The sequence below is a fragment of the Ovis canadensis genome, chromosome 2 (assembly GCF_042477335.2).
Source record: "Ovis canadensis isolate MfBH-ARS-UI-01 breed Bighorn chromosome 2, ARS-UI_OviCan_v2, whole genome shotgun sequence".
NCBI lineage: Eukaryota > Metazoa > Chordata > Mammalia > Artiodactyla > Bovidae > Ovis > Ovis canadensis.
Window position 1 is genome coordinate 248,899,484 of NC_091246.1, and position 13,329 is coordinate 248,912,812.

General features: G+C 51.5%; 1 long non-coding RNA gene across 2 annotated transcripts in view; it reads right to left on the bottom strand.

Moving 5' to 3' along the window:
• The window catches only part of LOC138434412 (uncharacterized), a 74,688-nt gene that overhangs the window by 57,030 nt on the left and 4,329 nt on the right, over positions 1–13,329 (bottom strand). For both annotated transcript variants that reach the window (XR_011254771.1, XR_011254772.1), the window contains exon 2: positions 1,870–1,925. This is a non-coding gene — a long non-coding RNA (uncharacterized lncRNA). The remainder of the gene's footprint in view (positions 1–1,869; positions 1,926–13,329) is intronic.

Sequence of the window (13,329 nt, forward strand, 5' to 3'; positions counted from 1 at the left end):
GCATGTTGAAAAGCAGAAACATTACTTTGCCAATGAAGGTCCGTCTAGTCAAGGCTATGGTTTTTCCTGCGGTCATGTATGGATGTGAGAGTTGGACTGTGAAGAAAGCTGAACGCTGAAGAATTGACGCTTTTGAACTGTGGTGTTGGAGAAGACTCTTGAGAGTCCCTTGGACTGCAAGGAGATCCAACCAGTCCATTCTGAAGGAGATCAGCCCTGGGATTTCTTTGGAAGGAATGATGCTAAAGCTGAAACTCCAGTACTTTGGCCACCTCATGTGAAGAGTGGACTCATTGGAAAAGACTGATGCTGGGAGGGATTGGGGGCAGGAGGAGAAGGGGACAACAGAGGATGAGATGGCTGAATGGCATCACTGACTCGATGGATGTGAGTCTGAGTGAACTCCAGGAGTTGATGATGGACAGGGAGGCCTGGAGTGCTTCAATTCATGGGGTCGCAAAGAGTCGAACATGACTGAGCAACTGAATGAAATGAAACGAAACACTATTTTTCTAGATTCCACATATATGCATTTATATACGGTATTTGTTTTCCTCTGACTTACTTCACTCTATGACAGTCTCTGGGTCCATCCGCATCCCGCACATGACATAGTTTTGTTCTCTTTTATGTCCAGCCTGATCCTGACGACTTCTCTCCACTCTAGCAGTATCTGCAGACTTTCAATTTCTGTAACCAAATTCACTCTTTTCACCCCTTTGCACTCCTACGCTGTTCCTTCTACCAGGGAAGGAACAAAGGTCCATCTAGTCAAAGTTATGGATTTTCCAGTAGTCATGTATGGATGTGAGAGTTGGACTATAAAGGAAGCTGAGTGCCAAAGAATTGATGCTTTTGAACTGCAGTGTTGAGGAAGATTCTTAAGAGTCCCTTGGACTGCAAAGAGATCCAACCAGTCCATCCTAAAGGAAACCAATCCTGAATATTCATTGGAAGGACTGATGCTGAAGCTGAAACTCCAATACTTTGGCCACCTGATGCGAAGAACTGACTCATTTGAAAAGACCCTGTTGCTGGGAAAGACTGAAGGAGGGAGGAGAAGGAGACGACAGAGGATGAGATGGTTGGATGGCATCACCATCTCCATGGACATGAATTTGAGCAAACTCCGGGAGTTGATGATGGACAGGAAAACCTGACATGGTGCAATCCATGGGGCCGCAAAGAGACAGACACAACTGAGCAACTGAACTGAACTACCAGGGAACTTCTCTGCTCTCCTTCCCCCTTCTTTGCTCAGAAGCCTCCTACTCGCCCTTCAAGGCTCAGCACGGGGTTGGCCCTTGTTCTCCTCCCAGGTGGGGCATGCAGTCCTGAGTTCCTTACCATGCCCTCCCACTTCTCTCCCTCCCCCCACACGGTGCTATGCTTAACTGCCCGTGGGTTTTCTCTCCTGGTCTGTGTGCTTCCTGAGAGCTGGGACTGGGCTTCACACATCCGCTGGCCCTGGGTGAGGGCTGAGAAGCTGAAGTGAACCCTCTCCTGCAGACCCAGCCTTTTCCCTAAACCATCTTTCCAACAGCGCTGCGCATCTCTGACTGCTTTTATTGTTAAATGATGTCAGCTGTCTGCTGAGAGGCTGCAGTCTCGCTCTCTTTGCCCTCTCTCCCGTCCCTTCTGTTTCTCATCCCTGGTCAGAGCCACTTCTGGGGCTGGCAGGGTCTTTTCAGTGAGGACACACACCCCGGGCATGTCTATATGTACCCTGCTCTGTGATTTCCACCTGCCGATCTCAGGCTGATATTTTGGCAGTACCTACAAATGCTTGAGCTGTGTGGATAGGACCCCTTCCTCTACAGATCTTCAACTTGGGTCATCAGCAGTATACCCATTTGGGGCAATGCCTACCTTTGGCATTCATTAGTCCGTCTTCCCACTTCCTTGCTGGGAGAAGAGGCCAGGGCCTGAAAAGAGTGGAGAAGGCTGAGGTGTGGCTGCCAGTAACTTCTATTCGCCAGTGATTTATCTGCCTGGGATTTGCACTAAGACAAAAAGGTTTGCATTATTAATGCTCATCGATCGCAGCCTTCCAAAACAGAGAACGATGGAGAGAGCTGAAGGTTCCAGGCCAACCATTAGATGGTAAACCAGGAGGCTGAGGGGTGGAGGAAGGAGGGGAGGGCCAGGTGGGTAGAGAAAGTGTGGGGCAGAAGGGCGCAGAAGGACACTGGGAAGGAAGCCTGGAGGAGCTGCTGAGTTTGGGGTATACCAGATATCAAACAGCTGGGGGCGCTGTAAACAAACCAGCCTCTCCTGACAGCCGCTTAATGAGATGTCACCACAAGAGCTGTTTCCAGGGACAGAGGGTTACTTCATAATGCTAAAAGGATCAGTTCAAGAAGACATGACAATCCTAGCAGCGGGTGCACAGATTGGAAATAATCCAAATAACACCGCCTGGAAATACATGAGCAAGGAGACAGAAGGCTCACAAGGAGACAGAAGGCCAGTTGCCCCGAAGGCGTGAAACCTGGCCCTAGCCAGGCCTGGACCTCCTCCTGAACCTTTCCCGTGGTTGCTCTTTGTGCTCAAGTCTTCTCTTGACCCTGTTCTCAGAACCAGGCACCCCCGACACCTGCTGGAACCTGAGGGTTGAGAATTTGCTGTTTGAAAGAGGGCGGCAGCTGCCCCTTCCGCTGCCTCCCTGACCTCACCTCCCACTCCTCGCTGTCTTCCGGGGCTGCCCTCGCGTGGAGTGTGGTGCCCCTTTATCTCTGCAGGGCTCACTCCCTCGCCTCCTGTGTGGATGTCACTTTCCCAGGGAGGCCTCCTCCCACCTCCCCGTTGGAACCTGCACTTCACTCTGTCTCCCATCTCTGCTTCATCGTCCTCCACGCCATTTACCTCTAAAATCATTTCTAACCTTTTACTCACTACCTGCACGTCACCTCCTTTAGGTCAACATCCGTTTCGTTCACTGGTCTGTCCTCACTGCCTAGAACGTGCCTGACACACACATCCATCAATATTTGTTAAATGAAGGAAAGGGGCTTCCCTGGTGGCTCAGATGCTAAAGGGTCTGCCTGCAATGCGGGAGACCCGGCTTCGATTCCTAACTAGAGAGAAAGACAGGGCACAGGGACAGATGCGGGAGGCTAGGCTTTCTCCAAGGGTCTTTGGGCAGGGCCCACCTCTCAACATCCCTCCTCTGGACCCAGTCCGCCCTCTTCCCTACAGGTGGGGGCCCGGGGGCACCGGGCTGGGGATTTCGTCAACCCCGCTTCCTTGGCGCCCACCTACCCCTGCAGCTAGGGCTGCGGCGAGGGCGGAGGCGGGGGCCCGGAGCTGGGGCCACGCGTCCGGGGTCAGAAGCGGGCCGAGCCTCCCTCGGGCGGGCGGCGGGCAGGGTGGGGAGGGAGCCTCGCGGGGGAGGAGCTGGGGGCAGGGAGCGAGGAGCGGCGGCGGGCGCGGGAAGGGGAGCCTAGAGCCGGAGCCGCAGGGCGCCGGGAGGTGGGCATCGCGAGGGCGCGGGGCCAGGGCAGGGCCCCCTGGGCGGCGGGGCGGCCGGCGCGCCCCGAGCTCCACTGGGGAGGTCGCGGCGGAGGTGCGGCGGCCGCCGGCGGGGAGACGAAGCGCTGGCCGAAGACGAGGACCCGGGCCGGCGAGCCCGCGGTCCGCACCTGCGTGCCCGGGAGCGGGTAAGCGCTCGGAGCCCGGTGCCGCCCCGGGGAGGGGCGCCGGGGCCCCGGCGGCTCGCAGTCCGGCCACCCAGGTAGAGCTGGCGGGGAGGCGGCGCCCTCCTCGGCGCCCCGCGGGCCCCAGCGTCCCGCCTCCCGGTGACTTCGGACGCGGGGTCTAGCGCCCGAACGCCGGAAGGGGGTTCCCGGAGGACCTGCCCGGCCGGAGGGGGGCGCGTCGCGGGGGGCGCCGTCCCGAGCCCCCGGATAGAGGGTGGGTCGAGGCAGCGCCCGGGGCGGGCTGCGGGATGCCTGCCTGGCGCGCGTTCCCGGAGATCTGGCGGGGCGGGAGGCGTTCCCTCCACCCCCCGGGCCGGGGGCTGCGACCCCCCACCAAGTGGCCCGGGGCGGCCGAGGGTAGCCGAGCGCCGCCCCCTGTCCGCCAGGTCCGGGCGCCGCGGGCCGCTCCTTTCTGGAGTTGGAGGAACGTCTAGTGTGCACAGCGAAACCCGGCGGCCCTAACTTGGTTTGTGACCTTGGGCGGGTCACTCACTGAGTCTCCTCCAGCCTCAGTTTGCACATCTATCGAATGGAGAGGATAATTCTTTCACCCTACAGGGTGCGTGGCCGGGGGCGGGGGGGGGGGGCGGGGGGGGATGAGATGCCTTATGAATGTTTTTTTATATACTGTAAAGCTCTGTCCAAATCCCAATTAATTACATAACATCAGACATGGAAGAGCACTAAGAAACCTGCTTTAATGCAGATACAGAGAGCAGGGAATAAATCTCACCCAAGGTCATACTGCGTGGAAGAGAAGAGAAGACTTAAGTCCCTTTGCCTCATTAGCTGGGGAAGGTGTAAGGTTAAGAGCAGGGGCTGTCAGTCAGATTGGCTGCCTTAGCACACTGGGCTTGGCTATTTACTAGCTGCGTGACCTTGGGAAAGCCTTTAATTTCTCTGAGCCTTGATTTCCTGCCATGCCAAAAGGGGATTCGAGCGGCCAGCTCACAGCATTGCTGTGCAAATCAAATAGGCCATCACTGAGCGCAGCACCTGGCTGCAGACAGCAGCTCAGGCACTTGTGGCTGCCACTGCTCTGGTTGGTAGGAGCATCTTCTTACTGTCTCCCTGGAATCAGCTTCCAGTGCTTTTTAAAAAAATACTCATTGATTTTTATTATTTGGCTCTCCAGGTTTTAGCTGTGGCATGCCAACTCCTAGTTGCAGCATAGAATCTAGCTCCCTGAGCAGGGATTGAACCCGGACCCCCTTCTTTGGGGGCATGGAGTCTAAGCCACTGGACCACCAAGGAAGTCCCTCCAGTGTTTTCTAATCACCACACAGTGTGGGTCTTTGCTCTCCTTCAGGTGGCTCTCCTCCACAGCCCAGGGTCTTGGCCTTCCTCACCAGGGCATCAAGATACTCTTTACCAACAGCCACCAGCAAAAGCCACTGGGGCAACTGGGCCTTTTGCAGTTTTCGGTCCTGTCCAGGTGGTAGGGAGAAGTGGGTGGCCTTTAGCATGAAGGCATTGGGAAGCCAGTACCTCGAGGACAGCATGGGAGGGAGGGGGTGGCCACCTGGATGTGACTGGCAGGGTCTGGGGCCTCTTCATCTTCTAGTGGTGCCCAGGACAGGCTGGGAAATATAGAGATGCTTCCTCAGTTTGTCAGTTGTCTGATGGATAAATAATGAGGGTGACCACCCCCTGGTCATCCCTTCTCTCCTAGCCCACAGGCAGATAATTGTTTTTCTTTTCTTTTTTTTTTTTGGTGAGGGTGATGTGAATGTGAGCAGAAATTCAGATTCTCAGAAATAGGAGTTCCTAGGACCGGAGAGATCCCTCTTATTGCACAGATAGCCCTCATGAAGGGGGCATCGGCCTGCCAAGTTCACCCATGGTCTCCAGGAAGCTGAATTCAGCAGCTGCTGTTCAGTCTCTGACATCCTTCCTGATGACCCTCCTGCCTCTGGAAACACTCTCTTCTCCTGGCTCCTGCGACTTGACTCTGTCGTGTTTTCCCTTCATCTGTTCTTTCTGCAGGTTCAACCTCCTTTCTACAGCCATTAGCTGCTCTGCTGTCCCAGGCGCTCCTCTCTCCTCGTAGTAGACACCCTCCCTGGGTGATCTCACCCTCACCATTGACTCTAGTTCCCACCTCTGTGCACGTGACTCATTAATGCGTGTCTCCAGCCCAGATAGCTCTTCAGGCTGTAGATCCACCAATCTATTGCCGGCCTGGCACTGTTCGGGGCTTCCCTGGTGGCTTAGATGGTAAGGTGTCTGCCTGCAGTGTGGAAGACCCAGGTTCGATACCTGGGTCAGGAAGATCCCCTGGAGAAGGAAATGGCAACCCACTCCAGTACTCTTGCCTGGAAAATCCCACGGACGGAGGAGCCTGGTAGGCTACAGTCCATGGGGTCGCAAAGAGTAGGACACGACTGAGCGACTTCACTTCCACTTTCAGCACTGTTCTAGGCCCTGGGGAGAGAGTGGTGAGCTAGAAAGTGCATGGGGGGAGGAGGGGAGACAGGCCATAAACACACAAGCAAAAAATATCAGATACAATTAACTGCTCAAATGAGCGTGAAGCAAGGTGATACGGTAAAGGATGGGCTACTTTATGCTTGGCTGGTCCAAAGCTCTGCCAAGAAGGTGATATTTAATGGGCCACAGGGAGTAGGGGATGGTAAGAGATGAAGTCAGAGAGGTGGCTGAGGGGGTGGGGGAATTACCTAGGGCCCTGCAGGCCATGGTGAGGCTTTCAGATTTTATTCTGAGATGGATGGTTTTAAACAGGAGAAAAAGGGATGCTGTTATTGTTCTTCAGCCCATTTGAGCCTTCCTTATGTGAAGTGTTCCTCTATGTTGATGGTAAGCCTGTTGTGCTCCGGTCGCTGGAGTGGGGAGGAAACAGGTAGATCTTCAAGGAGCTTCCAGCCAGAGGAATAAGGAGCACAAACAAACCTGGAGAGGGACTTCCCTGGTGGTCCAGTGGTTAAGAAACGACCTGGCAATGCAGGGGACTCGGGTTTGATCCCTGGTCAGGGAATAAAATCCCACATGCCACAGGGCAACTAACCACCTGTGGGGGAGTGAGAGTTAGGCTAGATAGGTAGGGAGTCTAGACAGGCAAGGCCCTGGACCTGGCATTTATTTGCTGTGTGACCTTGAGCCAGTTGCATTACATTTCTGAGCCTCAGCTTCCTAATTCATAGACGGGAAATAACTAGTTAAATGCTGGGAAGAGGGAAGGAGGGAGGTTTCAGTTCAGTCGCTCAGTCGTGTCCGACTCTTGGCAACCCCATGAATCGCAGCACGCCAGGCCTCCCTGTCCATCACCAACTCCCAGAGTTAACTCGGACTCGCGTCTGTTGAGTCATTGATGCCATCCAGCCATCTCATCCTCTGTCGTCCCCTTCTCCTCCTGCCCCCAATCCTTCCCAGCATCAGAATCTTTTCCACTGAGTCAACTCTTCTCATGAGGTGGCCAAAGTACTGGAGTTTCAGCTTCAGCATCATTCCCTCCAAAGAAATCCCAGGGCTGATCTCCTTCAGAATGGACTGGTTGGATCTCCTTGCAGTCCAAGGGACTCTCAAGAGTCTTCTCCAACACCACAGTTCAAAAGCATCAATTCTTCAGCATTCAGCTTTCTTCACAGTCCAACTCTCACATCCATACATGACCACAGGAAAAACCATAGCCTTGACTAGACAGACCTTTGTTGGCAAAGTAATGTCTCTGCTTTTCAATATGCTATCTAGGTTGGTCATAACTTTTCTGCCAAGGAGTAAGCATCTTTTAATTTCATGGCTGCAGTCACCATCTGCAGTGATCTTGGAGCCCCCCCAAAATAAAGTCTGACACTGTTTCCACTGTTTCCCCATCTATTTCCCACGAAGTGATCTTCGTTTTCTGAATGTTGAGCTTTAAGCCAACTTTTTCACTCTCCACTTTCACTTTCATCAAGAGGTTTTTTTAGCTCCTCTTCACTTTTTGCCGTAAGTGTGGTGTCATCTGCATATCTGAGGTTATTGATATTTCTCCCAGCAATCTTGATTCCAGCTTGTGCTTCTTTCAGCCCAGCATTTCTCATGGTGTACTCTGCATATAAGTTAAATAAGCAGGGTGACAATATACAGCCTTGACATACTCCTTTTCCTATTTGGAACCAGTCTTTTGTTCCATGTCTACTGAATCATTATTAAGCCCAAACATACAGCTGTGAACAAAACCTGACTCTGCTCCAGGAAGTGACCATCTTGTGGGGAGAAAGACCCACAACATTGGAGGCAGGATGATGAGAATTGTACAGTGTGAATCCTGCCATGAGGCCTCAGCTAGCACCACTGAGCAGAGGCTGACTCCACTCGGGTGGAAGAGGTGAACACATTTCAGCAAAGAGGAGACAGCTGAATTCAATCCTGAGGGGGACACTGGAGTTAAACAGGTGGGTGAGGGCGGAAGTGTTCCCCACACAGAGGTCCCTGGGCTTCGTGTCCCCCATGTCCCCCTCCCTTCCAGACTCAAGTCCAACAGGGAGTCAGGCAGTCAGCATGTAAGCCCCCAGGGTAGGGGAGTCCAGTGTGATGAGTCATAAGAAGGCCAATGGGATGGGGGGAGGGGGAGCAGTCCATCTAGAGAAACCTCCAGAAAGGATGGAGGAGTGGGGAGGAGGGCATTCCAGGTAGAGGGACTCGCCATGCAAAGGCTCAGAGGAGAGAGAGAAGCACAGGGTTTTGTAGGAGGAGGTCTCAGCCAGGCTGGAGGTGGGGTCTCTTGCTGGGTGCAGGTCAACAGGAGGATGAGAGGAGAGGACTGGACTGTGCGGTCTCTGAATGGATAAGTAGCAGGAAGTGAAGAAAAAGGATCTGGGACTTCCCTGATGGTCAGGGGTTAAGATTTCACACTTCCACTACCTGGGACAGGAGTTCGATCCCTGGTCAGGGAAACTAAGATCCCCCATGCCACCATGGTGCAGCGAATAAAAAAGAAAAAGGAAAAGAATTTGGGGTGCAAGGCAGGGAAGATTTTGCTTTCCCTGGAAGGGAAGTCTCATGTAATAGATGTCATTGGCCCCGGGTCCTCTTCACTCGCTGATTCTATTTGTTGCCAGTGCTTAGCTTCAAAGCCGCCTTTTCTTTCTTTCTTATTTATTTGTTTATTTATTTTTGGCTCCACTGAGTCTTCCTTGCTCTTTTTAAGGACTTTCTCTAGTTGGTGGCAAGCGGGAGCTACTCTCTGTTGTGATGTGTGGGCTGTAGGGTACAAGAGCTTCAGTAGCTATGGCTCGCAGGCTCAGTTGTTGTGGCGCACGGGCTTAGCTGCCCCACAGCATGTGGAATCTTCCTGGTCCAGGGATCGAACCCATGTCCCCTGAGTTGGCAGGAGGATTCTTATCCACTGCACCAACCGCTAAGGAAGTCCCTGCAAAGCCACTCTCAGCAGGGACCTTTGGGCTGCTGCAGGTGCTTGTCTTTCCCGCTCCACTGCCCTCCTCCATGGTGGCAGGTTCCAGGAGGGTTTCCCCAGGGCCGCGGTGTCTTCCTAAGAGCAGGACCCACATCTGTATTGCTCTTGGCAACATGTGATAGGCCGTTCTTTTTTTTTTTTTGCCACACTGTACAGCTTGTGGAATCTTAGTTGCCCCACCAGGGATTGAACCTGTGCCCCTTGCAATGGGAGCACGGACTCTTAACCACTGGCCTGCCAGGGAATTCCTGTGATAGGCTTTAAGTCATTCACTATTGAAGGGACAATGAGTCAACAGCCTCAGACAGGTGCAGTAGTTTGCCCAAGGTCACAGAGCTAATAAATGGCTGAGCTGGGAAGCAAATTCCCCTAACTCCAAAGCCCTACCTGACTTTAAAGTTTATATTCTCATCATGGCTTCTATTGTGCTTCCCAGCAGGGAAAGCAGATGGTGAATCCTATAAACACCAACAAATTCAGTGTTTAATTTCTAGGAAATGAATTCCTGTTGTAAGTACCCTGCTCATCCAGTCTGGAGAAGCCAGTCTCTCCCCTGTCCTGAATACAGTGTCACTCCATCTATCAGCTCAAGTACTTCCTGGGGACCCAGATGTGTAGCATCTGGCGGGGAGGGGCAAGTGGAGCTCCAGGACCAGAGGCTGCGGCCCTGAAGTTTTCTTGCAGAGTGTGGTCTGCCCTGCCAGTCTGCTCCCAGGAGTACTTCCCTCCCCCGTGTGGAAGCTCAGATGGGGAGCGGGGAGAGCATGTGACAATGCCAAAAGCGTGTGGTGTGACTTGGCTGTGACGGCATCTGGATACACCTGTCCTGAGTGCTGCCGCCAACTGGAGACGGTGGATGGGACTCCGAAGATGCAATCTCTGCCTGTAACTCACCGTGTGACCTTTGGCTAGTGTCTCGCCCTTTCTCTCCCTGTCAGCACCACCAGGGAGTTGGAGTGGGTCATTCCTAAGGGTCCTTCTTGCTCTGACACGCTGAGATCCCCCTTAAACCCCGGGGTTGACATTGCCGTTACCCTCATGCAAGTCAGTGGCATCAGCGGAGCTGCAGCATCGCCTGGCAGCCTGTCTGAAAGGCCGTGTCTCAGCTCCTGCTCCAGACCCACAGAATCAGAATCTGCATTTTTAAGAAGTATTTATTTATTGGGACTTCCCTGGTGACTCAGTGGTAAAGAGTCTGCCTGCCAATGCAGGAGACGCGGGTTTGATCCCTGGCCTGGGAAGATCCCACTTGCCGCAGAGCAGCTAAGCCCCTGCACCACAGCTACTGAGCCTGGGCTCTGGAGCCCAGAAATGGCAACGACTGAGCCTGCGGGGCACAGCTTCTGAAGCTCACACGCCTGGAGCCCGTGCTCTGGAACGAGCGAAGCCACCACAATGAGAAGCCCTCACACCGTAACCAGAGAGTCACCCCTGCTCGCCGCAACTACAGAAAAAGCCCGCGCAGCAACAAAGACCCCGCACAGCGAAAAATAAATAAATTTTTTTTTAGAATTAAAAAAATGTTTAATTAATTTATTTGGCTACCTCAGGTCTTAGTTGCAGCAGGTGGGATCTCTTAGCTGCAGCATGTGGGATCTAGTTCCCTGACCAGGGTTCGAACCTGGGCCTCCAATGTTGGGAGTGCAGAGTCTTAGCCATTGGACCAGGAAAGTCCCAGAATCTGCACTTTTAAAAAGATGGTAGGTAACGCATATGTGCATTCAAGTGTGAGAAGCGCTGCTATAATCACCTTCCCGCCCTTCTCTCTGGGCTGTGGTGAAAAAGTAAGCAGAGAATTGTGTGCAGTGTGAAAGGAAGGTGTCTGCGCACCCTCCTCTGGACCCGATTCTCTCCCTCTACCTGGCAGAGAGAGACCCCCTTCAGGCAAGAGTGATGGAGCCCAGAACATATCAGGGACCCAGCGGAGATTTTTTGAATGTGTGGCATCACACGTAGTTTAATAGTTGTGAATGAAGAAGGAAGTGGAACTGACTTGACTCAGTACCTTTTATGAGTGATGGAGCTTGGAACAGACCAAGCCAGGTTCCAATTTTAGATCTACAGGGTCCTAGCTTTGGGGCTTTAGACAAAACATTTCTTTGAGCCTCAGCTTCCTTCCCTGGGAAATGGATATAATAATAGCATCAACTTCAGAGCGTTGTGGTCAGACTTCAGTGAGTTGATATAGGGGAAGTGCTTAGCACAGTGCCTGGCACATAGTAAGCTGTTAATGATGTTGCCCATTACTTGACTACTACTGCTATTCCAGCCCCTGCCCACAAGCTCCAGGTACTGTCCTAAACCCCTTCCTGGGACTGCACTGAATTTCCTGAGAGTTGTTATTCACTTGCTAAGTTGTGTCTGACTTTTTGTGACCCCATGAACTGCAGCACACCAGATTTCCGTGTACTTCACTATCTCCCAGAGTCTGCTCACGTAGTAATGCCATCCAACCATCTCATCTTCTGTCGCCCCCTTTCCCTCTTGCCCTCAGTCTTTCTCTGCATCAGGGTCTTTTCCAGTGAGTCGGCTCTTCACACCAGGCCAAAGTATTGGAGCTTCAGCTTCAGTATCAGTCCTTCCATTGAATTTTCAGGGTTGATTTTATTTAGGATTGACTGGTTTGATCTCCTTGCTGTCCAAGGGACTCTCAAGAGTCTTCTCCAGCACCATAGTTCAAAAGCAGTAATTCTTTGGCATTCAGCCTTCTTTATGGTCCAACTCTCACATCTGTACATGACTGCTGGAAAAACCATAGCTTTGACTATAGACCTTTGTTGGCAAAGTGATATCCCTGGTTTTTAATATACTCTAGGTTGTCATAGCATTTCTTCCAAGGAGCAAGGGTCTCTTAATTTCACGGCTACAGTCATTGTCCACAGTGATTTTGAAGCCCAAGAAAATAAAAAGTCTGTCACTGTTTCTATTGTTTCCCCATCTATTTGCCATGAAGTGCTGAGACTGGATGCCATGATCTTTGTTCTTTGAATGTTGAGTTTTAAGCCAGCTTTTTCACTCTCCTCTTTCACCTTCATCAGGAGGCTCTTTAGATCCTTTTTGCTTTCTGCCATAAGGGTGGTGTCATCTGCATAGCTGAGGTTATTGATATTCCTCCCGGCAATCTTCATTCCAGCTTGTGCTTCATCCAGCCTGGCATTTTGCATGATGTACTCTTCATATAAGTTAAATAATCAGGGTGACAATATATATATAGCCTTGACATACACCTTTTCCAATTTTGAGCCAGTCCATTGTTCCATATCTGGTTATAACTGTTGCTTATTGGCCTGCATACAGGTTTCTCAGGAGACAGGTAAGGTGGTCTGATATTCCTATCTCTTTCAGAATTTTCCACACTGTGTTGTGATCCACACAGTCAAAGGCTTTAGTGTGGTCAATGAAGCAGAAGTAGATGTTTTTTGAAATTCCTTTGCTTTTTCTGTGATCCAAAGGATGTTGGCAATTTGATCTCTGGTTCCTCGGCTTTTTCTAAATCCTGCTTGAACATCTGGAAGCTCTCGGTTCACATACTGTTGAAGCCTAGCTTGAAGGATTTTCCACATTACCTTACTAGCATGTGAAATGAGCACAATTGTATCGTAGTTGAAACATTCTTTGGCATTGCCTTTATTTGGGATTGGAATGAAAACTGACCTTTTTCCAATTCTGTGGCTACTGTTGAGTTTTCCAAATTGGCTATCATATTGAGTGCAGCACTTTAACAGCATCGTCTTTTAAGATCTGAAATAGCTCAACTGGAATTCCATCACCTTCACTAGCTTTGTTCATAGTAATGGTTCCTAAGTTCCTCTTGACTTCACCTTCCAGGATGTCTGGCTCTAGGCGAGTGACCACGCCTTGGTGGTTATTTGGATCATTGAATCCTTTTTTGTATAATTCTTCTCTGTATTCCTGCCACCTCTTCTTAATCTCTTCTGCTTCTGTTAGGTCCTTCCTTGCCATTTCTGTCCTTTTTTGTGCTCATCTATGCATGAAATCTTCCCACCCCTCCAATTTTCTTGAACAGATCTCTAATCTTTCCCTTTCTATTGTTTTTCTCTATTTCTTTACATTGTTCACTTAAGAAGGCGTTCTTATCTCTCCTTCCTATTCTTTGGAACTCTGCATTCAGTTGGGTATATCTTTCCCTTTCTTCTTTGCCTTTCACTTCTCTTCTTTTCTCAGCTGTTTAAGGCTTCCTCCGCTGCTGCTGCT